The sequence below is a fragment of the Equus caballus genome, chromosome 26 (genome assembly GCF_041296265.1).
Source record: "Equus caballus isolate H_3958 breed thoroughbred chromosome 26, TB-T2T, whole genome shotgun sequence".
Lineage (NCBI taxonomy): Eukaryota > Metazoa > Chordata > Mammalia > Perissodactyla > Equidae > Equus > Equus caballus.
Window position 1 is genome coordinate 41,977,578 of NC_091709.1, and position 21,732 is coordinate 41,999,309.

At 50.5% G+C, this 21,732-nt stretch overlaps 1 long non-coding RNA gene across 1 annotated transcript; it reads right to left on the reverse strand.

Annotated features, from left to right (window-relative positions):
• Window positions 1-7,706: 7,706 nt before the first annotated feature.
• On the reverse strand, window positions 7,707-19,526 carry LOC138920896 (uncharacterized). The gene is made up of 2 exons (XR_011432874.1): window positions 19,369-19,526; window positions 7,707-10,837 (listed from the first exon to the last, which is right to left on the reverse strand). It is a non-coding gene; the product is annotated as an uncharacterized lncRNA (long non-coding RNA).
• Window positions 19,527-21,732: the final 2,206 nt, after the last annotated feature.

Genomic DNA, 21,732 nt, shown 5'->3' on the forward strand with positions numbered 1-21,732 from the left:
TTCAAAACGTGCAATCTAAGCAAGAATTTGCCAACTTGATGTGCAAACTTAACCTTTTCCTCCAACCAGATCACATCCGCAAGCCTCTCCTTTGGGGAAATTCTGGAACAATCTCCACTGCTTTCCAGCCCACCTGTGACCACACTCATGGCCCAGGCATTGGGGGATGGGCAGGGCTGAGGGGTTCATTGCCCTAGTAACAAGGAACCCAGTGATCTTCCTAATTTCTTGGGTAGAAATCTCCTCTCTGGCGTTTGACTTCCTGACAACTTTCCTATGGTATACACTTGTTTTTCAGTGACTTTGGTTTGGTTTTGAGATTTTGCAGGGAAGTTTCATGACATTGTTAAATAACCGGGGATGTCCTGTTACCTGATCCGGTCCTCTACAGAAAATCATCGACCTCTGAGAGAAGGAATAAAGGCAGCTAAGACACATTTCCTAGTAGCCTGGAATGGCAGTACCACCTCCACGCCAAGATGACCAAGAATCAATGGATGGTTCTTATTATACCTCAAAGCATTGTAACTCAGATGTGGTCACTTTGGGGTCCACAGTTCTTTATTTCTTTTTTTAAGGTTGGCACCTGAGCTAACATCTGTTGCCAGTCTTTTTTTTTTCTTCTCCTTCTTCTCCCCAAAGCCCCCCAATACATAGTTGTATACTCTAGTTATAGGTACTTCTGGCCCTGCTATGTGGGATCCCACCTCAGCATGGCTGGACGAGCGGCGCTAGGTCCACACCCAGGATCCCAACCAGTGGGCCTCCAAAGTGGAATGCGCGAAGGTAACCACTCGGCCACGGGTCCGGCCCCTGGACCACAGTTCTTAGCACTCTGGTTTGCGTTTTGAGATTATTGAAACATCTCCTGGAGTTCTGCATGGGTCACGATGCCCTTAGGCCTCCAGGCCCCATGTCCTGAAGCCACACGAAAGTAGTTCTGGCACAGAGCAGAGAACCGGAGAGGCACTGAGTTGTCGGAGAGGTCTGTGGGCCCCAGAAGGTCCACAGCTGCCTCTTTCTTGACAGCCCACAGGGAGAAAGCCCCCAGCTCAGCGGCTCTAATCAGGGTAATTTTGCCCCCTGGGGCCGTTTGGCCACATCTGGAACCGGGTGAGGCAAGTGAGGAACAGGAGGAACTCTCTCTCAAGTCCTGCAAGTGCCAGGTGCCTCACTGGCCCGCCTTTGTCCCAGTCCTGGCCTGGAGACACTCTCAGTTGTCACGCCTGGGGTAGGGGAAGCTCTCGGCTCCCTCCACTGGGCAGAGGCCAGGGACGTTACTCAACATCCTGCAACACACAGGACGGCGCCCACGACAAAGAATGATCCGGCCCAGAATGTCAGCAGTGCCCAGGTTGACAACCCTTGGGCTAGCTTAGTATATTTAATAAAGAAATGAGAGCCAGCGTTGATTCTGGAATTCTAAGCTCTCACACCAGCCAACCGCCAGCTTCCACCACGTTATAATTACCCGAGCACAGTGAGTTAGCAATCTGAACCTTTCCACAAAACTAGCCCTCTAATTGTTGTGGTTAAACAGGCTCAGACCTCAGGCTGAGCAGGATAGGAAGAGGGCAGCCCCACAGAAGCCAGACGGGGCCACCTCCACAGGGAGCGAGGCGACAGAGCCGGGCAAGAGCAGCCGGACTCAGCCATGCAGTTCCTGTTTGGTTTACGGAGAATACACTCTCCAAGGCCATCCATAAGCAGGACATCATGTTAGGGAGAAAACAAGTAAAAGGAGCTGGTGATTTCAATGTCCGCAACCAGCCACTCAAATCATAAGCCCAGCATTATTTTATTCCAACCATAATCCAGTGACGTGTCACTATATTACTACCCTCAGTTACAATCCCCTTTGGTTGATGCGCAGACTGAGGTTTAGGAAGGTCCAGTGACCCGTGGGAGGTCGTACAGCCAACAGGGACAGTCCTGGGCAGCCCGAGGTCTGCCTTCTGGACCATCAGTCAGTCCACATACCTACTTCAAAACCAGGGGGGACGAGAACAGCACCTACTCGTCTGTTCTAAACGCTTTCATTTCCTGGAAGGCCAGAGGAAGCTCTCTTACCGGCTTAACACTGGGCATCTTCACAGAGCGGGCTTCACATGGGGTCAGCCTTGACCTCAACTCACGTAGACGGGAATGGCAGGACAGAGCCTTTGAACAGCTCCTAGCAAACAGGCCTTGTTTCCAGACCTGGAGGTTCCCGGTCAGGGCCAGTGATGGAGGAAGACACCAAGGGGTCCTTTTCATTTGAACAAAAGAGGCCGTGTCAGTTTCAGAACCATCACACTCACATCCTCCTGTGTCTCTCTCAGAGGATCGTCCAAGTGGGAAATGGGATCCAAGCTTTGATCTTGGATTGTTGTGTCATTTATTCTCCCATTCCTAATTCGTTCCTCTCAATGGTTTTGCCATAGTCTCTTCCTGGGTCTTGTAAGACAGGACCTAGATTATCCCAAGACTGTTTTCAAACACAAATGAAGAAACAGTATTAAATGTTAAAGATTCCGTCTTGCCCAAGGAGTGTCCTGGCTTACCATGTAAATGGCACCAATGGCTCCTATGCCCGTTTCATGGACCCAGAAACCGAAAGCTGCTCCCTAGAGAATGTCATGGGCTCTCTACCTGCGACGCCCACACAGTGGGTGCACCTCACAGCACCGATGTTAACCACCCTTTGCAGAACCTACTTTGCATCAGGGTCTGGGCTAGAGAAGGTCTCCATACATACGCTGAGAAAATGAACTAACAGATGTCAGCTCCATACCAGCTACCGCTCACCTGGCACGGACCTTGGTGGAGCTCACCTTCCAAACAGGGGCGTGGCAAAGAGATGAGTGCTTCCACCCCATGTTGGATTGCCGGGATAAAACCCAGTTCCACCGTTAGAACTGTGTAAACTTGGGCAAGCTTCTCAGCTGGAATGTGCCTCAGCTTCTGCTTCTGTCACAAAAGGATAACAAGGAAGCCTGTCCTAGGGTTGGCCTGGGGATTAAAAGGGTCAGCAGGTATGAAAGGCTCAGCTCAGCGCTGGCCAAGGGGATCCTCAGAAACAGTGGCTGTTACCATTGACCTTCACACTAACCTGGAAGTGGTATTTTGGGATCTCTTATCACAGATGAGGAAGCTGAAGCTCAGAAAATAGATGTGACTCGCTGAAGGTCACACAGGTAGTAAGTGGCAGATGCACGTAACCCCAAAGCCAAGCTCACTTCCTGAATTCAGCCCTCGAGGGGCTCAGTGGGTGACAAGCTGGGAGGAGGGGGCTCGCCTTGCTTTTGGTGGCTGTGTGACCTTCGCACGTGTGTTTCTGTTTTGACTCTAACTTGCTTCTAACAGAAACCTAACTTTTGAGTCTAATGGAGATGATGGCACTGCCAGGCAGCATGTTCGCTTTTTTGCTGATGGCGGAAGCCTATAGCGTAAGGCCCCAGCACCGCCTTGCAAGGGGGTTGCAAGAGCATTTGTGGGCTTGATTTGACGAACTCTCACTTCAAGGGTCGGGATACCATTTAGTTCCCCACTGCAATGCTGGAGTAGAGGATTTGACGAGAGCGAACCAAGGGGAGAGGGCCTGTTGGCTGCTGACTGCTGGGCGTTACGTCTGGTGAGGTTGCTGCCTCTGAATCCGCCATCACGGACAAGTGGCCAGCTGGGTACAAGCCCACCCCTGCTGTGGTCAGGGATGGGTCTGTCATCAGGAGAGGGGAAGGGATATCAGAGGGCACAACCGACAGCCCCTCCGAGAGCAGACAACTGGCTCTTCCACTCTACCCAAGACTTGCCCGACCTCTCCTCTCTCTGAATCTCCCTGCGGCAACCTGTCCACACCCCGCAGTGGCCCCAGTGACTATCTTCCTAATATTGCCTTTTTTGGTGGGCAGTTCTCACCATGACTAAGAGTAAGCGACTCGTTGGCTCAGCCTGGCGATAAATGTTGAATGATTGAAAGAAGGAAGGAAGATGATCTGTTCTGACATCTGTCTGCTCAAACAATAAAAGTCATTGCTTTTGTCATGCTTCAGTGGCCAAGCCCCCTTTCCTGCCCTGAACTCCGGGAAGGCAGACTTCAGCTGAATCCCGAGCTCACACAAAGGCCAGGCCAGCAGACCTTTTCATGTTGTTGCTCCCCTTGCTAACATGGGCACTGGGGCCACTGGACAAGGAATCCAGAGGGAATCAGTGGTTTAGAAGGGCCCAGACCTGGTGGATTTCAGGCGGCATGTGAGGATGGAGCATAAGATGGTGACTTCCAGGAACAGGGAGAGCAGCATCCCCAGAGAGGTGTGTCCCCACACCCCCGCCCCCAGGCTCCTCCACAGCCCAGCCTGCGTGCCAGGACCCCATCTCCTGGGCTCCCACTCCTTCCACTTTGTGCATTAGAGCCCTTAGCATATTAATCTAGGTGTTTTAAACTCCTGCTCTCATAAATCCAACATCTCTGTCATGTCTGAGTCAAGTTCTGATACTTGTTCAGTCTCTTCAAACTCCTCTTTGTGCCTTTTAGTACGCCTGGTAATTTTCTACTGAAAGCTAGACAAGTTGTACTGGATAAAAGGAACCCAATACTGGTTTCCAGGGAGGTTTCTGCTCATGGATTTCTGCTCCCAAGTCGGGATTTTCTGCAGCTGCCTGTCCACCTCTCACATTCTGGAGGCAGTGGTTTGTTCTGTGACCTCAATCCTCCAATGGTTATTGGTTTTCAGTCTGTTGGGCTTTTGTTCTTGTTGTTGTGTGGATGACAGCAACAACTACCAAGCTCCCCATGTGCTGGACCAGAAACTGAAAGTCTACCCCTTCCTCTCATTCCCATCACGCTGCTGGTATCTGTCCATGTCACTGCCTCTGAGCCTCGATGAATGGTGAACTCCACCTGGGGGTCCTCTGCCCTCCCCTCCCACAATTTCTGCATTTCCCACATCTTTGAAGTCTAGCTAAAGGCTATTTCTCTAGTGAAGTCTCCCCTGACGCCCCAGTTGGAACTTTCGATGCTCTTGCTCCATCTCTTTTGGTACAACAGATGCTCCATGGCGTACCACTGCTCCCTGAGTAGTGTCTCTCTTATGAGACTAAAAGCTCCTTGAGCACAGAGAGTGTGGGCCTGGTCATCTTTCTATCCCCAAGAGTGGATGCTGAATGAATATTGATCAGACAGATAAACATGACTTTAGATTCCCATCCAACAGCCAACCCATATCATATGCATTTCCAAAAATGTATCATCTTGATGTTACCAGAATGTCTTTCAGGGAAGCAGGTGTCTCTATTTAACAAAATATCTCAATAGAGCTGCTTGGGGTAGAAATGAAGACCTCGAGGACATGGGTCAGTGTAAAAGGAGGAGCTTGGAATTAGCTTAGGAACCTGGGAAAAGAAAAAGACCCAAGAAGGGCAGGGGAGATGAGTGGGAGGGAACCGAAAATCACAAAGGGAGCTGCGAGCTGGAGCTGAGCGAACGGCCCGCAGGCGCTGTTTTAGGCACAGAAATATTTCTTCCCAAAGTTGTTATCATGGCTGCAGCATATCTGTTCCAGCTCCCCAAGCCACTGGCCAAATCACACAATGCTTTGTGTGAGTGTATTTATAATGGAAAGATCTGGAACTCCATGTCTGGGTGGACACAGTGAGAAAAGAAGATTGCAGAAAAAGGTGATGAGTTGTTCCCTTTAGGGAACAACTCAGCAGAAGCAGAAATTCAGAAAATTTGGACATCCCACGACCTGCAGAACAGGTTTGGAGCAGACTAGAACTTAAGAGGCCCAGTTATCATGGTCGACATGTGCACGAACCAACAATGAACAGATGCAACACCGTGTATTGCTCTTCAGAGAGAACCTGATGGCGTGGGCTCCATTCGTGGTGTGAGGGTCAGGACTGGCCACGGGATAGAGCACGAAAGAGAGCCCACTCACAGCACAGAAGGGTCAAGTGGAGGAAAGAGGCCTCTGTGGCTTTGCTTGGTTCTGTTGTATTTTGCAAAGCAGACGCAACAATGACTTCATCTGCCCCAAACGGAGAGAATTGGGGGGACTTGCAGCCATAGTCTGTCAGCCAAGAGCGGCAGCCATGCAGGTGGAGAGCAAAGATACTCAAAGCCACTGGGCCTCCTGGTGCCTTTGTGGTCAGGCGACTCAGAGCGACGGGTCCTCCCTGAGGGGCGGAGCCTGGGCTCAGGGCTGACCCTGCAGTGGGTGCTGCCCAAGCATGGTTGGCCTGGAGGTATACTCTCCCCCTCATTTCTGTTCTTTCTGTCCGGAGCCCAGGTTCTTAGAAGCCTGCGCCCTCAGGTGCCATCTTAGCCAGACTCCCTGCAGCAATCTCATCATCCAAGACAAGGGCCAACCCAAGAGGATCCCCGAACTCATAATATGACATTGATTAATTGTCGGCAGACATCCCTAGAGAGCGCATGGAAACTCTACAAAAGCAAAACAAATCCAAATGAAAGGCCCCTCTAGCAGAGGCCAGGGCGCTGAAGTCAGTTGTAACACCCCGTCCGCAATTTGGCTCCGGAAAACAAAGAGTCATGTGATGCCTGGCTTTGAAAGAAAGTTATTGAATGCTTTCAAACAGTTCAACAACAGCGCTTGGCAGATTAAAAGCCGTCACTGTACCTGCAGGTGTAGATCAAGTTCAGACATCTGATTCCAGTTACCAGGCTCTGGCGAGGCCAGCAGGCTCCATATTAGACATAATCACTCTGCTTAATGCTTTTTTCAAAGCCCGTGTAATTCACTGCTGGGCTTGCATTCCATGTCCAGGTAGTCTGGCTGTCTTTGTTCTTAAGAAAACAAGCAGCAAGACCAGCAGGCCGAACATTCTTAAGAATCATGAAATCATAGAACGTCAACCCTGGGAGGCAGCTCAGAAATCCAGACTCCAGTCCTTCTGGTTTTCAGAAAAGGTAAGTGGCGGAGGGAAGCCGGTGGTCTCTAGGGCCAGAGGAGACAGGTCTGAAGGACAAAAGGGATAACCCTTGTCGAAGAGCCTGATTCCAGAGCTTACGCGAAATGCTGCCTCCCAGTTTCACATCACTTAGATTCAACCATAATAACACCCACTATTTCTGTGACTTTTTTCCAGCTTATAAAGGGCTCCCAATTGGAATCTCTTTCAATGTTCACAAAACACATCTAAATGCATGGATTATGATCCCCATTTTACTTTTTTTTCTTCTCCCCAAAGCCCCCCAGTACATAGTTGTATATTCTAGTTGTAAGTCCTTCCAGCTCTGCTATGTGGGACGCCACCTCAGCATGGCCTGATGAGTGGTGCTAGGTCCACATCCAGACCCCTTGGCCCAGTGGTTAAGTTCTCACGCTCCACTTCGGTGGCCCAGGGTTTTGCTGGTTCGGATCACGATCCCCATTTTAGAACAGGAAACTAAGACAGAGAGATTCAGCGATTTGCACAAGATCCCAAGCCTTGGGGCTTATGTTGAGGTTAACCATATCTTTAACGAGTTTTGAGAGTTGAAATGTCACTAGTGTGAACCACGGCTGCCCCAGGCAAACCAGAGGGTGGGGTCACCCCACCTGTGACCTCAAGCCATGCCATTCCCATTCAGCTACACTGCCCCCAATCCCACTGTCCGTCACATTAGGCCTCATATTTTTCAAAGGACTTTTATGGTTCTCTGGTACTAAGGGACCCTGTGAGTCAGGCAGACCGGGCGTGGGCGGCATGTACACAAGAGGAAATGCGACATTCAGAATCGGCTTTATTGAGGCCATGTGGAATAAGGATTTGAGCCGGGTGCAAAGCCAGAGTCCCTTACTCCTGCTCGGGAATTCTCCCTCCCACGTGCATTTCCCCAACCACAAAAGGGGGGAGTAAGGATGTATTATTAATAGACCGCTAACACGTGAACCAAAAACAATTTTTTGAAGAAAGAGAGAGAAGTGATGGGAAGAGAAGAGGCACTTCCTGGGAGTCAGGCCTCCAGGCAAATTCCTAGAAGGCCAGCCCGTGGGGATGGGCTCTGGGACAGCAGTCCCCACGCTGAACCTGGGTGGAGATGAATCTTCATGCTCCACAGACCGTGGAGCACACGTCAGCAGTCCCCTGAAAAGAGAGTGTCAGCCTGGTTGTGTTGGCTTTTGGGACCAAATCACACTCTGAATCAGGACCCAAAATCTGGCGGCCCACAGGAATCGCCCGGAAGCTGAGGCCCCCCCAAGATCCAAGACTCGGAGTCTGGTTTGAACCAGATCTCCACGAGATTCCAGGGGGCAGGCTCGTGGAGGCCAGGGATCCCAACAAGGTCCCATTGGTGTCACAACGTGTGTAAAAAGAACTTCTCAAATCTCCCTTTTATTTCTAATGAGATAATAAGTGGAAAACCATTTGCCAAAGTAAAAAATAAATTAGATAATTACTATTTTCACCAAGCGCTTTTAGGAAGCAGTTCTAGGGTATTTGGGTAAAGTGTGGATTTGAGCAGCAGAAGACCTGAGTTGAGATGCTGGTTCTGACTCTAAAGAGCTGAGGACCTGAGGCAAGTCGTTGATCTTCCCAAGCCTTGGTTATCCCGACTGTAAAATGATCGTAATGATGATGACCACCGAATGGGCACTGCAGGGCTGTTGAGAGAGTCCAATTATGTTATGTGTATAGATCGCCTCGTGCACTGGGGGCATTGGAAAAGTGGTAGCTTTAGAAAGATTGTTTTGCTCTCATTAGCTTTGGTAACTGGGGCACCTCGCGCTGTGAGTGCACGATTTTACTCAATCACCATCTTAGCAGCTCAGTGAAGCCAATGCAGTTGCCATACTTTGTCTTGCCCTTTGCGCCCGGCCCTGCGGACTAAGACAGCAGCTGGCTGTCCTGGGTCTAAGGCAATTGAAGGAACACAGGGTGGTCCTTCTGTTGAGTGTTTTCCCAGGTCAAGCTCAGATCCAGACCCTCTGCGGAAGGCAAGGGAGTTCGGTGAAATCTCTTCTGGTGAGTGAGGTAGGAGAATCACCATGGCAACACAAATCTAAACATAAGGGAGGCATTGGAACAGCGCGAGAGGACTTCAGAGGTGTGGTCAGGAAAGTTTGGTGAAGGTGTAAGTGTCTCAGCTAGATTCTGAGGCGCAGGAGACATTTGTGCATGTAGAGATGGCTGGAAGGGCTCTCTGGGTGAAGGGAACAGCACAGATAAAGGCTCAGAGGGAGGTCACAGTGGCCCTACATCTGGGCAGTCAGGAGAGTTTCCTGGCCTGGTTGACGGTGTGCCCTCACTCAGGGAGAGGGGACAACACGAGGCCAGCCCTGCCAACCCCACCGGGTGTCCCCAGCAGATGGGGTTGCCAGGGAGCTAAGCTGGGCCCTGCTCCTAAGCCCTGTGGGGCATTTCGTCCCCCAGGGAGGGGCTGACCCTAAACCAACAGGGCCGCCCCACCTGGGTCAGCTCTAGGAACATCCTTTGCACAGTGGGCTGGGAGTGACAAGGGGGCATCGGCCCTGTCCGTTCTTCTTCTGGTCTCTACACCTACTGCTCACATTCAGAGCCGAGGATGCCCCGAGGACCACGGCTTTGGCTTTACGATTAAACTACAATGAGCCCCAACCCTGAACACCCGGAGATGTTTACGACAAGAGTTATCAAGTTTAGACTGGAGGGTGTCTGGACGCTAGAAGGTGCTTGGAGGTGCTGGACGGGATTGGCCCAGATGAGAAGCCACCACGAGGTCAAGGTGACATCTCAGCCCTGGTCTTTCTGGAGTTATGTTTGGATTGGCCACAGAAGAGGGTTGGTTTTAAGAGCAACAGGACACAGCCTTCCTAACCTCCTGGAAGACACGTTCCACTTTGGTTTAGGGCTCAGGGCGGGCTGAGGGGGGCCAGTTTTCTTCCTTCAGCATTCCAGGTTGTGCAGCCTCACGCCTCCTCCCACTAGACCGTATGAGCGCTGAGTTCCTGAGCTCTTAGGTGTTGAACACATGGTCTTGCAATCACAGGCTTTGGATTCTAAGACCATGAACTTCAAGAGTCATATTAAGTGTTGACTGTTCCTGTCTCTGCAAGACAATGGCTGCCTGGGTTGAAGAGAGAGATGAGATGCGTGGAAAAGAAAGTAAAGCAATCAGTGTTCCAGGGCTGATCCTATTCCACTGAATGTAGGCTCCACGGAGGAGGCACGGGGCCAGGGCTTGCTCACCTCTTGGTCATCCGAGCCTGGCCCTTGAAGGTGCTCGGTGAATAGTGGTTTAAAGAGCAACGTGAAGAGAACTCTAGATCCAAGTGATGGCGTATGTTTACGCAGAGCTTCAGCAGATCGTAGCAGAGGTTCTGGATTCCTAGTCAGCCCTCGGTATTTCTTTCAGCCCTTAACTTATCTCCAGGTAGAACATTCATCAGGATAGAGACTCTGTTTTTACATAAATCATAATATTGCCATTTGGAGTCGAAAGCATAGGAGAGCTATTGCGCCCTGTCTCAGGGAACAATAGGGTTGCCACCAGGGTGCCTCACCAGGATTCCTCAATCAGGTTCTAGGACACTCATAAGAAACCAGGTTCCTAGGCTGCTGAACCAAACTCTCTGGTCTTGGTCCAGGGATCTGCATTTTTCCGGGCTTCTCAGATGAATCTAGTGGACATTGACATTTGAGAACCAGCCTTGACTTCATCCAGCAGCATGGCCATTCCCCCGCTGGGGCTCCCTCTGGGGGACATGGTACTCAGGGGTCACAGTCACCTTTCCCAGGGCCATCCTGTCATTCCTTTGACCTCTTTTAGTGTTGGAAGCATTCCAGCTACCAACAAATCCACTGCCCCCAAAACCAAGTAAACCAGGAAGAGGGACACAGGTAAGACCAAGCATATGATTGATGGCAACATTTCCTGTAAAAAAAGAAAAAACAAACCTTTCATTTATGTATCCAGTGAGCAGAGCCAACCCCACAGCCTCCATCACAGTGAGCGAGCAGGTTTACAAGCTCTTGAAATAAATTTAAGCGGCATTATGGTGTAATTATCTTTTCAAAACTGCATTTCATAGCCCGAAGGTTAGCCTCCATCAAGGCCATTCCCAGGGCACCATCCACCCACCCCGCAGGGCAGCCAGCCAGTGGGCTCAGATAATCCCTCAGCAACCTTTGCAACCAGCTCTTTATTCTTTCCCATGTGTTCCTACATGCCACATTCCTCCAGCTAATTGTGGCCGTGTGTCCTTAACCTCAGCAATTAGCCTTTATAAAGAGACATATTTTACCTCCTGAAAGAAGCTTTCTTAGGTGACAAGAGAACTCACCCCTCCAGTTGCCCCACCACCGCCCCCACCTCCCCAGCAAACCTGGAGAACGTGCAGATCACTAAATTTCTGAAACCATGCTGGAAGCATAGAAAGACAATTAAAGAAGAATCTGGAATCAGACACCAAATTCAGTCCCATTGGTTCTGGTGAGCTATGCAGAATCTCTCTGTAAATGCATAGACACAAGGTGTCTCTTCCTGCAGGATTAAATAGATGGGCAGGTCCCAGGGCCAGCTATGGACTCAGCACAGGGAACCCATACTGTCATTGATTAATTGCCTCAAAGGAGGTTTCAGAAGCACGTAACTGTTTTTCCAAATTCTTTTTCAGTTATGTTAAGAGATGCAATCACCAACCGCCCTGAACGGGTCGAAACCCCACCACAAGAGCCACACCTGCACAGACCAGCCAAGAAGTGCCCAAGAGACGACCTTTGCTTCATTTTAATGTTAAGATCTCCACCCCAGGAGGAGCTTAGGCCTTACTATCATAACATGCGATGTATGTGGAAGCACGTTTTCCAATTGCCCCTGCGTAAGCAAATACCTAGCTCTACACATGATAACGAAAACTCCCTCTTGAGTATTCATTCCCCATCTGAAATAAAAGGATCCTGCTTTCCCTTGCTTGGAGAGCCACAGCTTTGGGAAATAATACCCCATGGGCTCCTTAGTTGCTGCAAATAAATCTTGCTTTGTGTAACAACTACTCCTGGTGAAGGCTTTGATTTCAACTCACCAAGAAGCAGGCCCACTTTGGTTCAGTAACAATACTGTGCACAGGACATAGATGGGAAAGAATACTCAGGCCTTGTCCAAGGGCATGGAGAGCCAGCTCTGCCCATTGTCCATGTGTCTGCGCGTCTGGATGACAGAAGGTGGCCGGTATCTGGGGCCACACTGCTGGATGCATTCTGCCCCTACAGGGCCACAGAAAGCACTTCTTCTCACCCTCACCAGGCTCTGCTTGTGGATTTGGGCAGGTGACCCCAGAGGGCCTGCTGATCTGGGGAGCTTGTGTAGGTTCAGGGCTCCCACCCCACTTGTCTGTGCATCCACTCCACAGGGCTCTTGGCATCTTGGCAAAGCCCAGTTTGGTTTGTTGCTCACTGCCCTTCCCTGGAACCTTCCTTCCCACGGCTACTTGGGCTGGGAGGGGCTGTTCACAGGGAGGAATCTGAGAGACCCCAGGCCTCGACATCTCCACCACATCTGGGTTAGGGGAACGAGACACGTGCACAGTGGCCCCAGGAGCATCCCCATGTTTTCAGGAAAACGATGCAACTTGACAAACAGGCATTCAAGCTGCCTGTTCATAAATTCATTGGGATGACAAGGGGGAAGGATGTTCCCAGAGACCCAAAGCCCAGCCCTTTGCAGAGAGGTGGGAACTCAGACCGTCCTCCCCTTAAGAAAGGGCCACTAGCTGTTGTTTGGCTTAAAGGCAACAGAAATTCAGAAGCAGCAGCTTCTCTGCAAGGAAGCCAGGCAGGGGCTCAAGAAAGAGCCCAGGCATTAAGAGCATGAGGAAAGCACCCACAGTCACCCCCAGGCCCGCAGCTGCTTAGTGACTCTGGATCCCCCAGGGCATGACTTCCAGCTGGACACCAGCAGCCCTTCCATCCTGTGATTCACACGCTCACCTGTGGCACAGTTCTGGGCCTTGATTGCATCCTTCCTCAGTTTCCCCAGCTGTTTTCCATTCTTTTCTGGATCAAGGATGCATGAAGGTGATTACCATGGCCTCTAAGACCTGCCTACAGCTTGAACCTGCCCCGCCTGTGAAGGGCAAAGGTGATGAAAGCCCCATCCCCAGCCCAAAGCACTAAGCCACACTGGGGCAGAGCTGACCACAGGATTTCGGGGCCCTGGTGTCCCCTGCAGCCCCTCCCGGCTCCTCATCTCTTCCAGCACCAGCTGTCGCCTCCCTGCCAGCAAGCCCTGTTCAAGTGTCCGCCTCCATTTTGAATCGTTTTCACTAGCGCCATTATGAGAAACAGATCAACGGTAAAGAAATCCCCCGACTGCAAGAAAATGGCAGGAGTGGGTGATCCCACGGCCAGCGAGCCCTCTTCTCTCCAACCTGTGAACGTGACTGAAGCTCAGTTAAGTGGAATGCTCAAAAAATGAGGCGTTTAAGTTCATTTTACTGTCTAGTTCAAGGAGATCATTGCAAACTCTGGGCTTCTGTGGAGAAAACCCCAGTCGCTCTGCTTCCCTTAGTCTGTGTGGTGGAGTCAATATAATTTACTCTTGTTTTTCCACATGAGAAGCTCTGTGCCCTGAGGTCACCATTCCATGATGATCCCACAGGACCCGGATGTGGGGCCCCACTCGCCTCTCTCTGACATCACTTGGAATGTGGTTGACATTTTTAAATCTCTCTTCCGCTTTTCCGCCTCTCGTCTGCTTCTTTCTCCATAGTACTTACTTGTCGAGAAAACGTCCTGAAAATGCTAACTGAGGATTCTGGCTAGTTGTTGTACCTTTTAATATAGGTATTATTATAAGAGAAACAGTGGTCTGGAGCAGCCCTGCCCCCTAGAACTTTCTGTCCCGATGGAAGTATTCTCTGCGTTGTCCAATATGGTAGCCGCTCGCCACCGCTACGATGGAGGAACTGGACTCTCAATTACATTTAATTATTTTGAATTTAAATAGCCACACAGGTGAGTGGCTAGCGCCCTGGACGGCACAGGAAGGCCATGAGGGGCAGGATGACAGCATCTGGAATGAGGCGATCCAGACTCGAGCCCTCACTTCAGCACTGATTTGTGGATGGGAACAAGTTAATTTAACATCTCATCCTTAAAATGGGAATACAACAGCCCTAACTCACCATGTGGTTGTGAGGATTTAGTGAGACAACTGATGGGAGCCCCATGCTCGCAGTCTGGCCTGGTGTAGGTTCTCCAGAAAGCCTGGCTGTGGGTTCCCCTGCAACCCAGGGCAGGTGGCGGGGTGGAGGGGAGGTTAGATCAGGGGAACTTCGGCTTCTCCACTCTCCTGGTTTCTACGCTCCGTCACTCCTTTAGACTCTTTCTGACTCAGGTGTTTCAGTGGGTTGAATGGTGTCCTCAAAAAGATACACAGGAGAAGTCCACGTGAAGACGGAGGAAGAGACTGGAGTGATGCAGCCCCAAGCCCAGGACCACCTAGAGCCACCAGAAGCTGGAAGGGGCAGGAAGAATCCTCCGGTGGAGCCTCCAGAGGGAGATGGCTCGGTGACACCTTGATCTCGGTCTTCTGGCCTCCAGAACTGCAGGAGATTAGATTTCTGTTGTTTGAAGCCATTAATTCATGGTACTGGGTCCCAGCAGCCACAGGCAGCTGATACAGGTGCTATTAGTTTGCCTTGCTGAAAACCAGGTTTCGTTCTTTGGTGTCTTGCTTCTTGGGAAAAACTATTTAGAATGAGTGGACCCGCCATATGGGTTTAGGGCCATTAAACAGAACTGACGCGTTCAATTTGGTTTGACTCCTTGAAAGGGGTCAAATGGCTTAGCCTTGTCATGAGGATGCAGTTCAAACAGGAGACCTTAGGGAAGATACAGCAGGACTCAGAGATGGCAGAAGGCCAAGGGTCATCGGACCTGCCAGGGGATGCCCGGGACAGGGCAGCGTCACCGTGGGGGACAGAATATGGGGACTTTAACAGGGGTGGAAGTCCCACAGTCTATGCACTTGGAGGGGAAAGAAATTCTGTTTTCATTTTCATGGACCTCAAACAGAACATCAGTGCTTCCTTGCATCAGGACCACAGGCATGAAAGCATGTGGCATTAGCCACACTTGTGATTGTCGAAGTCACAGATATTTTTATGTTGCATTTCAGTTGTTGCAAGTATCATCAATACCTTCCATGCTTATCTCTACTTTGAAATTATAATACTTTTTAGACTGCTCAATTTGTTTTTAATATGTTAACACAGAAGCACATGGGTTACCATATCACAGTTCTGAGGTTTTGTAGTATTTTGTTAGTATTTGTTAATTATTTCAATATAATGGTTTCCTTTGTAATCCCATGTAATTTCCTTCACGCATTTAAAGTCCTTATTCTGAGAAGGAATCCTGACAGTCACCGGGCTGCCAAAGGAGTCCTAGGCACAGAGCAGGTTAAGAACTCCTGATCCGGACATGAGAAACCTACGCAAATGTTGTTACGTCTCTTTCAAGACAAGCTCTGGGCAGCTGGCCTTCCTTAAAGATGCATCATCACATGAAGAAGATGGTGACCCTCCCACGCACCCACAGAAGCAAATAGATTTCTCTCCATCTTTGTGGAACAACGCAATTGACCAAGAGCTGCTAATTTCCACCACTTCGGCACAGGTCCACTGCCCAAAGGGAACAGGCATATTCATCTTTGTGAATTGTTTTACTGTGACGCTGCCTCATTTCCAGGAATCAGACAGTAAAAACGATGTATTTCTGTGGTTTGGCATTTGGAGCTTGCTCTGGCTTTGCTGGTTACTGCCAACATCTGCAAATTATTATGTGCTTAAAAAAAAACCAACCACCACCACAGGCTGCACCCACAGTCCCCGGCCGGGCCAGACCTCCTGTGGGGCCACAGGCAAGTCCTGGGGCCAGGAGGCAGCTGGGTCAGGACCTCGGGTTTCCTAGTAAACCTTAAAGACTTTTGGGACTCGAGCTAGATGCGCCATACTTGTGTGACGGTCTCTCAGCTCGCAGGGCCTGGTTCTCACGTCATTCGTTCATCAATTTGAGGAAAGGAAAAAATGCTGTGGATGCCCAAAATAAAAATTACTCAGCGTGTACATGTCCATGTCAAGAGACGTTTGGTTCCTAAACCCGTTTAGCCTAAGGCCACCAGAACAAGGGAACACAGTCTGTGGATGCTGGTTTCTAAATGCAGAAACAGAGGCTTTGCCAATCATGGAAAACAGCTCTAACAGTTGAGAGGCCCAGGCCCGGTGCTCAGAAACTTGGCAGTACGCACGCCTCGCCCAGGAATGCATCCCTTGCTAGTCTGAGCCGGCTGGCTCTCGTGACCGACTGGGAACAACAGAGCAGATGTTCATGTGGGAAGCAAGCCGCGCCCGACATCTGTCCTGCGGTGGGGAGGCCTGTGTGCTCACTCATGGGGCTGGAGTTCCCTGGTGGGCGGGGCAGACAATTAACTGGCTGCGTCACAGCGAATCTAATTACAGGGAGATGGGGTAAAGCCCTGTGTGATAAGCAGCTCCACGGCCCCGGGGGGCTCTGTCATTTTTCCTCCGTTAATCTTCTCCATAACTCACGTGAATGTCATAGTGGTTATTTAACAAGAGTGTGGGTGGATTCGTGTCACTTGTAACTGGACAGAAAAGCCGAGCCCCTGCTCATGCGTGGAAGGGGAGGGGGCTGGAGCAAACCTTTGAGCGGAGGGTGAAATGAGGACCTGGAAACAGAGACTGTAAAGGGTTTTGGTGAAATCAGATGCACATCGCAAAGCAGTACATCACTAACCCGAGGATGGTAGACTCAGATAGATCACATAAATGATGAACAGGGCAAAGGAGTGATTCCAGGAAGACTTCCCGGAAGAGGCAAGCTCTTAAAAGAGATGATGGGCACAGTTTGGGGAGAGAAATAGGAAAAAGAAAGCGAACTGAAGCCAAAGAAAGGGCAAGAGCAGAGTGAAAGGGGCAAGAATCCAAAACCACACAGTGGAAACCGCCAGACAAGGAACCTGACTCAAGGAAAGAGTCTCCTTCAGAGATGACGCCTGATGGGGAAAGACGTGCAAAGGGGTAGAAGTCCACTCCAGGCTGTAAACAAAGGTCTGATGACAGACACCCAACCCATGTTTGCAACCCAAGTCAAAGCAACCAAGCCCTCCATTAATGTCACCCAAAGTCCCTAAGACATTGAATGTACGGACACCTGTCTCCCTGGTACACCTAAACCTGATGACACCTAGGATTTGCACACAGTAGGCACTGAGTCAACACGTGCTGTCTGACTTCGGAACTTTGACCTCAAACTCACCACCTCTGTTGCTGTGGATGAGCTGGATGAAGGAGAGTTTAGTGAATGTTCAGGATGGAGATAGTGCATTATCCTAAGCAACAGACAGCATACCTGGTTTCTTAAATATGTGTGCATATTAGATCACATTGAAAATACTTGGTATTTTCAGACGTACAACTGATGGAGTGGGGGGGTGGCGCGGAACACATGTCCCCTCCGAGCGGGAGGAGTGTATGTGAAAGCCACAGTTCTAAGAGGGTGGAGGCTTCCTCTTACCTGCATATTAGACTGACATTGGCAGCTCGAGGCCCCTGATCTAGTCACCTTGCTGACAGTATCTCAAGCAATTATTTTAATTTGAGACTTCATAATGACAATCAAAAGATTACTTGAGTATGACCCCACCAGGGAAGGCATTACACAGAGTGCAGTAAGTAGAAAACGCAATGTGGGCTTATCTGCACACACACTCACACCCACAAATACACGTGCATAAGTTAGGAATATCTGACGACGTGTTTTTTGGTGTCACCAAGCCTGCCCCTGGGTCTGGCCCCGGGTCTCCCTGTTTTTGTGCCTGGATTCACTGATCATGGCAGACCTTCTGTCTGCACCCTTTTTGTGTATCCAGCTCTGCTGGATGTTGGAAAAGCCCCTTCCTTGAATTCAGGACCTGAAATTCATTGCAGAGAACTCTCAGTCTTTCTGTCTGCAGTCAAGTGAAGGTCCTTCTGTTACTTTCTGGGTCTGCTGTAACAAACCGCCATAAACTGGGCAACTGTAACAAACCGCCATAAACTGGGCAACTGAAACAATAGAAATGTATCGTCTCACAATTTGGAGACGGGAAATCCAAGACGGAGGTGTCCGCAGGGTTGCTTCCTTCTAAGGGCGGTGAGCGAGAAGCTGTCCCCTGCCTCTCTCCCCGCAGTCCTTGGTGCTCCTCTGCTTGTAGACGCGTCACTCCCATCTCTGCCTCTGTGTTCACATTAAAAGGGTGTCCTATATTTCTTGCAGCAACCCTACCCCCTGCCACTGGCAAATCGTTGATAGGTGTCGGTTGGTCATTCTTCCCCATCTCTGTCCTCTTCCTTGAAGGCCAAAGGGCTTCTGGTTGAATCCTCGTGGGGGCGGGGACCCTGTAAGATATGGGAAGTGGCAAAGGAACCCATATGGACTTTAAAGTTTCTAGCAGATAATTCCCAAAGTAAAGAGCTCACGTGGACATTTCCAGTTTTACATAAAATTGTTTCAGCATTGTACATGTCACGGTTTTCAAAGCTGATTTCCATTTCCAAACTGCTCTGACAACTCTCTGCGAGGACTCGCCACGATAATCCTCTTTCTTCGCAGCCAAACCTGATTGGGGAGGATGTTCTTGGGCTGGGGGTCCTTTCCCGTCTCCGGTCCTGTGCAGTTAATGCAGTTGGAGATGGTTTCTCCGCGGTTCCGTGACCACCTCCAGCCAGCAGCTGGCAAACGCATTCCTCGTCTCTCGGCCCATGAAGAGAGCTGGCCTTCTCGCTCGTTGCCCTCCATCCCTGCCCTCCCCACCTCTGTGGTCACCGATGGCTCCTCTGGAGACGTTTGGGATCCGGACGTCAACCCACCTGAGCAGCCATCAGGGACTCTGAGGTCCACTTCTGCCCACAGCCCTGCTCTGGAGTTCTGATCTTTCACATGCACAGTGTCTGCCCCACTGTTGCTCCATCTTAAAAATGAGAATAGAAATGGCCCTTTAAAAATACAGCTTTTTTAGCGACGAGAATGCATATAATTTCCTAAAACCAAAGACCTAAAATCTGCTGGCTAATTTCCAGAGCAGTTGCATCTATTCCTGACTTTCCTGTCTGCCCGTCCCTTCTTTGGGCCACCTCCCACTGCCACTGCACAGCTGTCTCTCTCCACATAGAGAACTGACCCTGAACCGTCCTGGATGGAGCCACCGCTCCCTGCAGGGCTGCCAGCCGCCGTTTTGTTTGCTGCAATTGTCGTTGGCAGTTCGGAATCCCATGACTCTCCCTTCCCCACCCCTGGGCACGAGGAAGCTTTGTATCGTTCTGACTTTTTGCAGGAATGTCTCAAAGCACAAAGAAAATTGTAGGTGCCCAAGACCACGGATGCAGAAAACAGGTGCCGTACCGGAGACCGAAGCTTTGTCCCCGTGGAAGAGGCAGCGGGTGGGGGTCAGGTGGGCACTTGGAGATCAGTAAAATGTGAGCAAGCTAGGCGGCAGATACACGCAGAAATCTGTCCACCGGGTGAGTGAGTTTGTCTCGTTATCAGTCAGATGGATGTCCCTGGAGATGGGAAAACAGCACGTTACCTAGATCTATGCTGAGCCTGCAAGCAGAGTGCTGGGTCTCCACCCCAGCAGAATTGGAGGGGACCTCATCTGAGCCCCCAGCTGTGACCCCTGACACCTCCTCTGGCCATCACCTCCCTCTCAGGATCATGGTCCCTCTGTTAAAAGAAAAAAGTGATTAAAGTGATAAGAATAAGGGAAAGACTTTTTTTTTCTCAACTGGAAAATGCATGTCACATCGTGCCCTGCGAGCCTGGGCAGACGAGACTATGGAACGACGCAGTTGATTACCCCTCTGAACAGAACCGCGTGCTGGCGTGGCGGTCACTGCGGTCTGAACAGCAGGCTGGTGTCAGGCTGCTGATGTCGCAAAAATGAAAACTCCAAGAAAAGGAGCCTAAGATTGGAGTCTGCAGAGGATTTGTTTTTGACATCAGGATCACATGCCCCTTTCATGTTCTGCTCCAAAAAATCCCACGCTGAGGCTCAGAGGGACGGGCACATCCAACAGCGTTTAGGTGCCCGTTCATCGGCTCCAGAACCTTCCTCCTGTGCTTCCCCATCAATGCCATGGGAGTTTGGCCCTGCCTCGGGAGTATTTTTATGGAGCAAAAATGCACAAAGAGTGATCACTGGGGCACTTACCACCTACGCATTTTCTGGGGAGTAGTTGCACCAGGCTGCTCCTAAAAAGGGCTTTTGCTGTTTATTCTTCTTCCTAACTTCTTTCCTCAACATTAGATCCAAATCCACGGAAAAAGCTTAAAACCACCATTTCATTGACCTTTCCTGATCCATCAGGGAGAGGTGCTTTTGGCAAGAGCCCCATGAGTGCAAGCCATGTTGAAATCAAGGAGCTGGACAGCTGCTCCGCGCAGGGCAGAGAGAAGCTGTTCACACACCTGCAAAGACAGAATGTGGCCACAGACTCCCGGGTTCCCCCGAGAAGGAAGGAACGAACTTACAAAAATGCTGCTGGGAGGTGCACTTTTGGAAACTGGATGTATAGGGCTAGCTAAACATCACCCGGTTCTGGGCACACCAGACCTCAATGGGCATCAGAGCCGGCCTTTCCAGGAAACGGGGCTCCAGGCCAATTCCTTCCAGTGTTTTCTGCCAGGTGAACACGCTCTTAAGCGAGTAGCCAGTAAACACCCTGAACCCCTGAAATGAGGCTCTTCAGAGAATTCCACCTCCATTCCCAACGCCTCACCCAGAAACCCTTCAGCCAGTTTGAGAGAGGGTGGGCCCCCATAGAGCGTGCATGTGTGTGCACGTGTGTGCACGCACGTGCGGGTGTGTGCATGCGTGTTAACGAGAAGCACCTTGTTCGGAGTTAGTCAAAGGCTTTAGGAATCAAACGTGGCTTTGAGCTTCTCCGCGGCAGAGCACACACTTGGAGAGAGGCCTCGAACGGTCAGGACGGGGGACCAGACGGCTGGAACATCGCCCATGCAAACCACCCCAGCTCTGACGTCAGGGGCCATGCTGGGTACTTCATTCTCTGTGTTTGTTTTTCCTTCCATCTACAAAAACGGAGAAGCAGAAGGGAAAAGAATATGAGACCAAAAAGGCTTATTATTCCCTGAACAAGAGGGTCATTGGGATTGACTAAAGTCAGTGAAACGCTTTGAAGATTAATGGGCCCATATAAATGTTAATGTGCTCCGAGGTTTCTCCTAGGACATGAAACAGCACAGAAGACATGCATATAAAATGCAGTGTGGAGTTGCTGGCTGAAATTAATGTCTGTAAGGGTCTCTTTATCAGACTCAGTTGACGCCCCAGCAGAGGGGTGCAGAGGACCAGTCTGGCGCTGTTCCTTTTAGACATGAAAGTGGGCCTGTGGGTTGACGCGTTCTTCTGAAACCATCGTTGCACGGCAGGCACAAACACCAAGGTCAGGAGGTAACGACAGTCCCTGTGAGTGGGGGGACCAAATGGAGCCTTCTGGGGGTCTTGGAGAGTCCCTTGAGGGGACTGAGACAACAAAACCCCTTTTGTTCACCACCAGTGACAGCGTGCGTGGTCTGCCCATCTGTTCCTCACGAGATGACAAGACCCAAGGTGGCTCAGTAACCGCAGCCCTTTCGAGGGAACCCTAATTAAGGAGCCAAGAGCTGGAAAATCCCACCTCCCCACAAAGTCAGGGTGCTTCTGTGGGAGCACCCTTCCCCTGACCGCCAGCGTAAGAGCCCAGC